The sequence below is a fragment of the Trichechus manatus genome, unplaced genomic scaffold, assembly GCF_000243295.1.
Source record: "Trichechus manatus latirostris isolate Lorelei unplaced genomic scaffold, TriManLat1.0 scaffold00043, whole genome shotgun sequence".
Lineage (NCBI taxonomy): Eukaryota > Metazoa > Chordata > Mammalia > Sirenia > Trichechidae > Trichechus > Trichechus manatus.
The window spans coordinates 3504811-3515566 of NW_004443979.1; positions in this window are offsets into that span (position 1 = coordinate 3504811).

The window sequence follows — 10756 nt, forward strand, 5'->3', positions numbered from 1 at the left end:
TAAAAGTATATAACATTAATTAGTAAGTATTAACCTAGGGCGGGAGAGGGGAAGAGCGGCAGGGTTCACATGGCAGGCAGAATATGGGAGTATAGATGAATCAAGATTAACCAACAGGAACCATGAAGATAATTGTTGTATATGTCTGAAATTCCCCACAATAGTTTAAAATATATATTACAAAATAAAGAGAATATACAGAATTTCCTTTCTAACAAAATTTATCAAATAATCTTTCACAGAACTAGCAATGGATATTCCAATAAATTACTTAATTGTATAGAGCAATATAAAAATTAATGACCCTCATTTTACATGAGAATATTATCAGAGCCCCATCAATCTCATGTCTGATACATACACACCCAAAATACCATGCAATAAGTATTGCACAATATCTATTACAAGCACATACACAGACACACACACACTCCCTACATGGGTTCTACAGTGCATGTCAGTTAGTTAGAAGTCTACAAATTTTATTTCAGCATGTAGAAATTGAAAAGAAAACATTATCAGCGGAGGGGTATGTACTTTATTTATTAAAATGCTTTGGAATTACTCCCTGACCTTATATTTAACGACTTCCTAAAGCCAAGACCTTGTGTCACCTATTGTATAAGGGAAGCAGGGTAGGTACATTCTGCCACCTACAAACATTTTTTTCTAGGTAAGCCTACTTAGAGGCCAACTGCTATGCCCTGAAATAACATCCTAGTTAGTCATTGCTACCGACTTGAAGTATAAGTAATCAAGTTTATTGCTTGTTAGAGTCATAAGTACATGAGTCTAAAATAAGTCCCAATTTTATTTTAAAAGACATTTATTTCCATTGCTGGAATGCTTTGCATTTGAAGAAGGGTCATAATTCTTTGTATATACACAATAATTTTTTGTTTAATTAACAAAGATTGTGATTTTCACAGAAGACTCATAAGCAAAAATAGTGTCAATGACTATGTCATTATATCTCAAAATTTCAGCACTTTTTACCATTTAATAGGTGTCAAGTCCGTACTTGAACCAACAAATTTAGGTAAATTTTATAATCTGTCACAGTTTTAAAATAAAATTATTTTAATAAATAACTTCTTATACTAGTGAAAGAAATTATATATGTACCCCTTCACCAAGGTAAAACGATAGCTTATCATAAGTTATATCCCACATCTAGCTAAATTCTTTAACTCTTTATTTAAAGGACCACAAACTCAAATCCCATCCCAGTTGAAATAATTAAGCATTTGTTAGAACAGCCCTACCAACTACCATGCCAAACCCTGAAATGTTGACAAATACTTTAAAATATATTTTCACAAATAAAGACAAGCTCAGAAGGAAGAAAGGGAAATACTCACATGTCAAAATCAAACTGTAACGGCTAGTGAGTGGGACTTGAAGCCTAGTCCACAAGAATGTTGAGACCAAGACCAAATAGGCCTTAAGGGTTAGAATCCAACTACACAGTCTCTCTCTCCTTCCTTAAATTCCAATCAGATAATCTACAACTACCTGCTCAATGGCTTAGACAGACAGAGCCACTCATCAAGTTAGGTGGAAAAGTTCTCCATCTAAGATGAAAACCAAAAACGTTTTCCATGGTAGGGCAGAGAACTCAAATCTTTACTTAAGTCAGTCTTACATAAAACTAGTTAGCAACCTGAGAACCATATAGTCCAGCTACAAATAACCAAAATATGTGTGTCTGTATGGCATATGAAAAAATCTGATATAAGGAAAAATAATACAGACATACCAAAAAAGCAGAGGGATCCACACTGGAACAACTAGAGATAAAACAATCTGAAATCAATCTTCAAAACAGAAATATTTTAAGAATTATCGAATAAAGGAACACAATCCATTAAATATGAGCAGGCAGTTATCAAATAAGCATATGCAGATATATAAAAAAGAACCAAGTAGAAATCATAGAAATGAAAAATACATGTTCACTGATATTGAAAACTCAATAGATGAAGTAAACACTAGCCTAGAGAATATGAACAGAGAATTAATGGTATGGAAGGCAGAAGTGAAGACATTGTAGAATGCAGCAAACAGAAATACAGTTGGGAAATATGACAGAGAAGTTAAGTGACATGGAAGATAAAATGAAAGCTCTAATATATCTAATAAAGATTAGAAAAGGGAAGAAGAGAAAGAAGGAAGGAGATGAAAAGCAATTATACTCCAATTAGTATAGAAAATGTGTCCCATGAAAAGAGTTAAGTGAATCAGATTTACTACACGATTAGCATAATTCTATGAAAAGGCAATCTTAGCATCACAGTCTGGCAACTCTCTTTCATTTTCTTCAAATTCTTTGAAATTATGGCACATCTCCACTGTTAGCTACAAATCATAGAGTGATGCATACAATACCCTTCATAATAAAGGATGTTAAACCTATCAGCCAACTTGGACAAAAGTGTTTGCCAAAAATCCAAATAAATGGCAGACTGCAACGCCACATTTAAAAGATGAAAGCATATAGTACAGTCTTGGTTCTCACTGGCTGAGAGCATATGATAGCACTCAGAGCATAGAAAATAAGTATTAGTAATCTTCCTTAAAGTATTTCTTTTTATGTTGTTGTTAGCTACTGTCGAGTCATTCCCCAACTCATGGCGATGCCATGTACAATGGAACAAAATGCTGTCCGGTACTGCGCCATACCCATGACTGGTTGGGGATCGGACTGTTGTGATCCATAGGGTTTGTCACTGGCTGATTTTAGGAAATAGATCACCAGGCCTTTCTTCCTACTCCATCTAAGTCTGGAAGTTTCAGTGAAACCTGTTCAGCCATCATAGCATCATGTAAGCCTCCATGGACAGGGTAGCTGTGTATGAGGTGCACTGGTCAGGAACCAAATCTGGGTCTCCTACATGGAAGGCAAAAATTCTACCACTGACCCACCACTATATGCTATTTATTTATACACAGAGAGATAAATAACACTAAAAAACAAAATAAAACAAAATCACCTCACGCCACCCCTTCACCCTTTCTCAGAAAGCTGGTAAAGGATATGATCTACCAAAACAAGGAAATAAAGCAAGAAAGGGAAGATACTGGTTTCAGGAAACAGGATCCACCACTGGATACAGAGGAAAGGAACATCCAAGGTCATGTTGAGGGAAATCACAGGATAATAGGTATATATTAGGCATAAACCAAAACCAAACCAAACCCATTGCCATCAAGTCAATTTCAACTCATAGCAACCCTACAGGACAGAGTAGAACTGCCCCATAGGGTTTCCAAAGAGCAGCTGGTAGACTCGAACTGCCGACCTTTTGGTTAGTAGCTGAACACTTGACCACTGCGCCACCAGGGCTCCATATCAAGCATAGAGGGAAATTATTCCATATTACAAGTATTGAGAAAGCTCCAGGAGCAATTTGTTTAAGAAAGAGGAGACTGACAAGAGATTCAAACAACTGGAAGAGAATTCTTACCAATAATAGAAAACTAAGTAACAAATAGGACAACAAAAAGCTGTGTGGGAGAGTAAGAATAGGGAAAATAATAAAACTATGTTACACGTTATCAGTTGTGAGCAGCATAATAATGGAAAAATTATTTTTCCAAAAAAAGTCACAATAAAACTATATTGGAAGGATGAGAAAACAGGAAGTGTACATTTGTATGTCAAAGGTATCAAAGAAAGCTATATCCTTAGATACACTGGGATTGGGTCTGTCACAACTTTCATGTTTCCTTTCTATTTGGAAGAGTTGGACAGCTAAAAATTACATTTTTCAGTCTCCTTTGTAGCCCAAGTTCTGAATGCAAAATAGTTTCTACCAAGTAGACACAATCCAGCAAGTTATGGAAGGAGAAGGTAAGGCTGAGGTCATCTGTCGGCTTTCATCATGCAAGGTAATACAGACATAAGTGCTTATGGTGGCTGAGACTCTGCAGTTCAACGTCCAAACACCAGCTTCCTGGATATGAAAGGCAATTGTGGCAGCAGCAACAACATCTTTTTGACCTCTACATTGTAACAATAATATCACAATCATGGTCCAGAAATGGTCCCTGACTTCTGTTCCAGGACTTGGAATAATTTTGTTAAGCTCTTAATTTCCTATATAAAGACCCTGTCTGCTTGAAATATCTATAGTGGCTTCTATTTTCTGTAATATGAATAATAAATTTTCCCCATCTTCTAAAGCAGGAAGTCAATGAATTATGTTTAAAACTGGGCAGAAAAATCAAGACATGGCAATATAAGCATGTAATTATACAGAAATATTGACGTATGTATCAAAATAACTGGCCAGAAATTTCATACCAAGTCTTACAGAAATTTGACCCTTTAATAAATGGTAAACAAAACACTGAAAAAGATTTTTTAATATACAAGAGTTTTCTGCCTCATGCCACTATATGACAAAGTTTCATAACAGAAAATATACTGTGAACTATGAACACAACATCAGTTCAATAAAAACAAAATTTCAGACAGTAATCATGATTCAAGGAGCCCTAGTGGTGCGATGGTTAAGTGCTCAGCTACTAACCAAAGGTGGGAGGATCAAACTCACCAGACACTCCTTGGGAGAAAAGGCCTGGCTGCTTCCCTAAAGATTACAGCACAGGAGATCCTATGGGGCAGTTCTACTCTGTCCAATAGAGCCACTATGAGTCAGAATCAACCCGACAGCACACAACAATAACAATAATGATTCTTTCTACTATCACTTTTCTTTTCAGCTGCTTGGATGACATCATGCATACACATAACTTTAACCAACCTATACAGATTTGCATTCTATCTTCACACTACAGTCCTGTTTACAGTTTATAGTTAAAAATTATGAGTTACAGTAAACACACTAAAAATATTAAAAACAATACTTTTATCACATTTAGGATTCAACTAAACAACTTTTTATTTTCTTTACTTTTAAAATCAACTCAGATATAAAATATATTAAGTAAATACATCCACTTTAAGTGTACATTGTATGACTTTTATTGACAACTGTCTAAAATGGTGTAACAAACATCCCCATATAAAAGTTCCTTCATCCACCTTTGCATTAATAAATCTACATGACTCCCCAACCCCAGGTAACCACTAATCTGTGTTCTTTTTGTTGACTATTATGAATAAAGCAGTAATAAATGTGTTAGTACAAGTCTTTTTGTGGACATATATTTTCAATTCTCTAAGATAAATACCTAGACTAAAATTGCTGCCAAATTGTTTTCTAAAGTGGTTGCACCATTTCAGACACATCGGCCATATATGAGAGCTCCACATCCTCACTAACACTTGGTATGCACAGTCTTTTTAATTTTAACTGTTCATTTTACATGCAGTTGTATCTCACTGTGGTTTGTAATTTATGTTAACCTGATTAATAATGTTATGTACCTTTTAAAGTGCATAATGGCCATTCATGTATCTTTTGTAAAGTATCCAACTCTTCTGGATACAAGTTAAAGGATACAGAAACAGACCAATAGAATAAAGGATCCAGAAAAGACCCCCACAAATACATATATATACATAGGCATATATATATATGGTCACCTGATTTATGGCAAAGGATTCACTGTAATTCAGGGAGGAAAAGGTAGTCTTTTCAATAAATGATGCAGGGTCAACTGGAGGTCTACATGGAAAAAAATTATCCTTGACTCATACCACACATTATACCCAAAAAGTAATCTGAGTTAGATCACAGATCTAAAAGTAAAAGCTAAAACGATCAGGCTTCTAGAAAAAACAAAGAAGAGTATCTTGCTGACCTTGAGATAGATTTCTTAAACAGAATACAAAAAGTAATAATTATAAAAGAGTTGAATGACAAACTGGACTTCATTAAAATTAGTTCTTTCTGCTCATCAAAAAGAAACTATCATGAGAGTGAAAAAGCAAGCAACAGACTGGGAGACGAATTTACAATACATTTAACTGACAAGGAATAATATTCTGTATATGTATATATAATACATAAATTTTAAACTACAAGTCATATGAAAAAGACCTTCTTTTTAAATGGGCAAATAAACTGAGCTGCCATTTGACAAAAGAATAAATAAAAATGGTCAATGAACATGTAAACTACCATCAGTGGTCATAAGAGAAATACAAATTAAAGCCACAATGAGATATTATTACATACTACACACATACGCCAATGTAGCTATAATCAAAAGCTCTGACAAGGCCAAGTGGTGGAAAAGATGGGACAGCTGGAATTCTTTTTGCACTGTATATCACCCATATGATACAAAAGTTGACTAACAAAACCTATCTAAAACTCAAGGCCTGGCCCAATCTATGAAACTTCTGGAAATAATATGAGCCAGAAAACACCAGGGGAATTCCCAAACTTTGAAAAAATAATCCAGTACCTCTTACTGACCTTCTCCTAATCAGGAAGCCCAGAGACTAGTGGAACTATTTGGGTTTTGACAAAGCCACATTTCCCACTTAAGGATACTGCTAAGCCTATATATAAAGTCAGAAGAAAAAAAAAAACTGAATTTGAATTGGGCCCTAATCCAAAACAATCATCAAAATTTTACTACAAAGGATCATCTCCCAGGCAGTGCCTCCAGGTCCCAGAGGACATTATGCCCCCTGTGTTCAAACTGTTTTAAAGTATCTTCATGCTGACACACGAAGACTGGCGCCTTGGGCAGAAATTGATTATTACACCTCAGAAGACTCTCAGGAGAATCTCAGCAGAAATTAGAAAGCTACATCTACGATCAAAGGTCATCAAATAATCCTGAGGTAAAAAATGGCCATCACATACTGGATATTGTCAAAGAATCCTTCAAATAAGGAGAAGGTAGCTCAGAAGAGGTCACTGGTAAAACAGAAATAATATACGCAAGTGTGTGCTCTAGAGGTAAATTCAGGAGGAGTTTTGGACAATGAATAAGGAAGATTGAAGAATTTATGCCTTTGAATTATGGTGTTGGCAAACAATATTAAATATACCATGAACGGCCAGAAGAACAAACAAGTCCGTCTTGGAATTACAGCCAGAGTGCTCCTTGGAAGCGAGGATGGTGACACTTTGTCTCACGTACTCTGGACATGCTATCAGGAGGGACCAGTTCCTGGAGAAGGACATCACGCTTGGTAAGGGAGACGGTCGGCAAAAAAGAGGAAGACCCTTGATGAGATGGACTGACACAGAGGTTGCAACAATGGGCTCAAACATAGCAATGATCGTGAGGATGGTGCAGGACTGGACAGTTATTTCCTTCTGTTGTACACGGGGTCACTATATTTTAGAACTGACTCAACGGCACCTAATAACAACATTAGACTTACAAGTAGACCACATCTTAGTTATCTAGTGCTGCTATAACAGAAATACTATAAGTGGATGGCCTTAACAAAGATAAATTTATTTTCTCACAGTTTAGGAGGCTAGAAGTCCACATTCAGGGTGCCAGCTCCAGAAAGTCTTTCTCTCTCTGTTGGTTCTCGGCGAAAGTCCTTGTCATCAATCTTCCCCTGGTCTAGGAGCTTCTCAGCACAGGGATCCTGGGCCCAAAGGATGTGCTCCCCTCCTGGTTCTTCATTTTTGGTGGCATGAGGTCCCTATCTCCCTGCTTGCTTCTCTCTCCTTTTATCTCTTGTAAGATAAAAGGTGATGCACACCACACACCCCAGGGAAACTCTCCTGACATTGAATCAGGGCTGTGACCTGAGTAAGGGTCTTGCATCCCACCCTCATCCGCTTTAGCATAACCTAATCTTGCCTCATTAACCACAGGCAGAGATTAGGATTTGCAACACATAGGAAAAATTACATCAGATCACAAAATGGAGGACAACCACACAATACTGGCAATCATGGCCTAGCCAAGTTGACACATATTTTCGGGAGACACTTTTAAATCCATGACAGGCCACTTCACCTTTGAGGCCATTGATAGAAATGTCCCCTCAGGACCTCCCAATTTGGATTGCTGGATGATCTGAACCCAGCTAAGGCAAAACAGGACACTTGGAAAGTCAGCTTGCAAGAGCCATTTTTGTCTCTTCCCAATCAATGGTGGCATGTTTTTAGCTTGAAATTGTCCATTGTGGGAGTATTTACATCACGAAAAATGACAAATGCTACAAACTCAGGTAATTTTTTCCCTAAGAGAGTCACTCCTTAAACATTTACCAGCATACCACTGTCTAAATGAGGGTTGTAATATTTTTGGAAATCAGTCATATACATAATGCAGACCTGCAGACAGGTGGAAAATGATAAAGGTAAATCTGCACAATAGGACATACTGAGAACTGTGTACTTAGTGGTGTAAGAGAAATTAGGCTTGCACCTTTAGGGGAAGGCTTGGATATTTATAAAATTTTGGGTCATTCGAGTATGGACAGGCAAATAGGCCCCAGATGATTAAGCAATAAAAAACACCCCCAGATGGAATACACAATCATAGAAATTCCTATAGGAATTTAACGAAAAAATGAAAGTGCTGGCTCAGAAAGAGGCTGGAATTCTAAGGCAAATGCCCTAGTTAGGCCTCTAGAATTAGTCACCTGGGTTCATGAAGGGAATAAGCTTGAGGATGCACAAACAATACAAAGATGGGATAAACAACAATATATTCTCCTTGCACTGACACAGTATAAGATTGTATTAAAAGTCAACAGGAGTGGCTTGAAGATGGCTTTAGGCCTATGGTACCCAGACTGTGTGCTAAAGCATCCCAGAGCACTGCAGGAAATGCACAGGGGTACCATAGGATATTTTAAAATTTCAAGGGAAACATCAACATCTGCTGAATGTCATGTGAACTACTAGTTCAAAGAGGTTCACTGTTAGAGCACTGTATCTCACCACATTCTTTCCAGGAATGTCATATCTTTGCAAATTTGGGTTTTCAGTGGTTGTAGGGATAAAAAGCAAGTATCATGCAAACAATTAACGTGGGACAGAAAAGGAGGGTAACTCAGAGGCCATGTGAACGTATTACTGAAACACTAAGGGTATCATGAAAAAAAATTTCAGGAACTTGTGCTTTATGAATTTGGTTAAATGGACTATATTAGATCCCGACCAGTAACACCCCCAACCCTGGGGAAAAAAAAAAAAAAACCAACCTGTTGCCACTGAGTCAATTCCAACTCATGGCGACCCCATGTGTTTCAGAGTAGAACTGCACTCCACAGGGTTTTCAAAGACTGTGACCTTTTGGAAGTAGATCATCAGGCTTTTCTTCCAATGTACCTCTGGGTGGATTCGAACTGTAAACCTTTCAGTTAGTATCCAAGTGCTTAACCATTTGTGCCACCCAGGGACTCCTTATCAGTAGCCCAGGTAGCTAAAAATGAGCAGTGACTGTAATTGAAACCTATTATATTCTAGGCTTTGCTTTCTATATAACAAAAGCAACTGCTAAGAACTTAATTAAAGGTCTAGAACAGAGAAAATCACTTACCAATTTGGCCCACCTGGACCCATCTCCTCTGATTGCTACTTATGTAGAAGAATAGGCAAAAAAATAAAAGACTACATGGACATAGCATATTCCTTATCACTCTCAAAGTAGTGGCCTCATTAAAAACTGGAATGGCCAATCAAAATATTTTTTACTTAAAATGAGAGGAGATTTGGGCATCAAGGGTGGCTAGCTCAACTGGGCCACTGTGTTCTTAGATAAAATATAAGAAGAAACAAAAAGGGGACTCCACTGGAAAGGTTTCTAGGATCTGGAGGTGGCAATGAGGGGAAGGAGAGGAAGTAATTCACAACTGTCTATCTTTACCACATCACAACATTTTTCTTTCATCTGGCCAGACCTAGTTGTAACAGGACCAGGACAGCACTTATGTGTGCCAGTAGACAGAGACACTGCTGCACAAGACACATTATATGCAGCACTGAATTAGATTGTACATTTTCCTAAGGGAACTCTGGAGTGGTTCACAACTTCACCCACATAGCCATACTGAGATTAACTATAAATGCTGCTTCACTACCAAGCAAGAGATAGCCCTGTAATTCTTTACCTGTCAAATCCTACAAAATTTTACTGGGAACAAACAAAAGTAGAAGCCCTGGCAAGGCTTCTTTAACTGCCTGTCCTGTGGACAGGTAGTGCGGTCAAGCCAGAGCATCCTACTCAGTTAAAATGGATAATAAATAGAAACAGGAAGAAATAGTGGCCAATAGCAAGGGCAGAGACATAGGTTATGTCACCAAGGAAGAATGTTATCATTCTTTCCCCACAAGAACTTTTTAGAACAAGGGAACAACTGACAAATCCTCTCTAGAGAAAGAAAACTGAACCAATGCCAATTTATGACAACTATCTGAAAATTCTACCTGGGTGATTTAAAGAAAAAAAAAAAATCAAAGAACATCCCCTTAATGGCTCATCTAAATGGTGGTAGGTTAGAATTGTCATTTGAGTCACATTTTTGTTGGTTATGTTTATCATACTGGTTCCTCTGTAGTGCTTAACAAAGATTCTACCTTTGAATGTGGTGGGACAGACTGTAACAGGTAGCAGACAGTTGGTGTTCTGTGTTACCAGCCATCAAAATGACTCCTTCCTGAGAAAATAACTGTGGTATGAAGGCAAAAGTATTACTGCAGCTTACTATGTTAAACCGTGCTTTGTTCTTTTGATTACACAAAGTATAAACGCAAATGAATCACCATCTTGGATAGCATTAACTGGATTAGAGTGGTCTCCAAAAGAGTGAATATCATACAAAATGGTAGCTACGTATCACTGAGGGATTCACGCT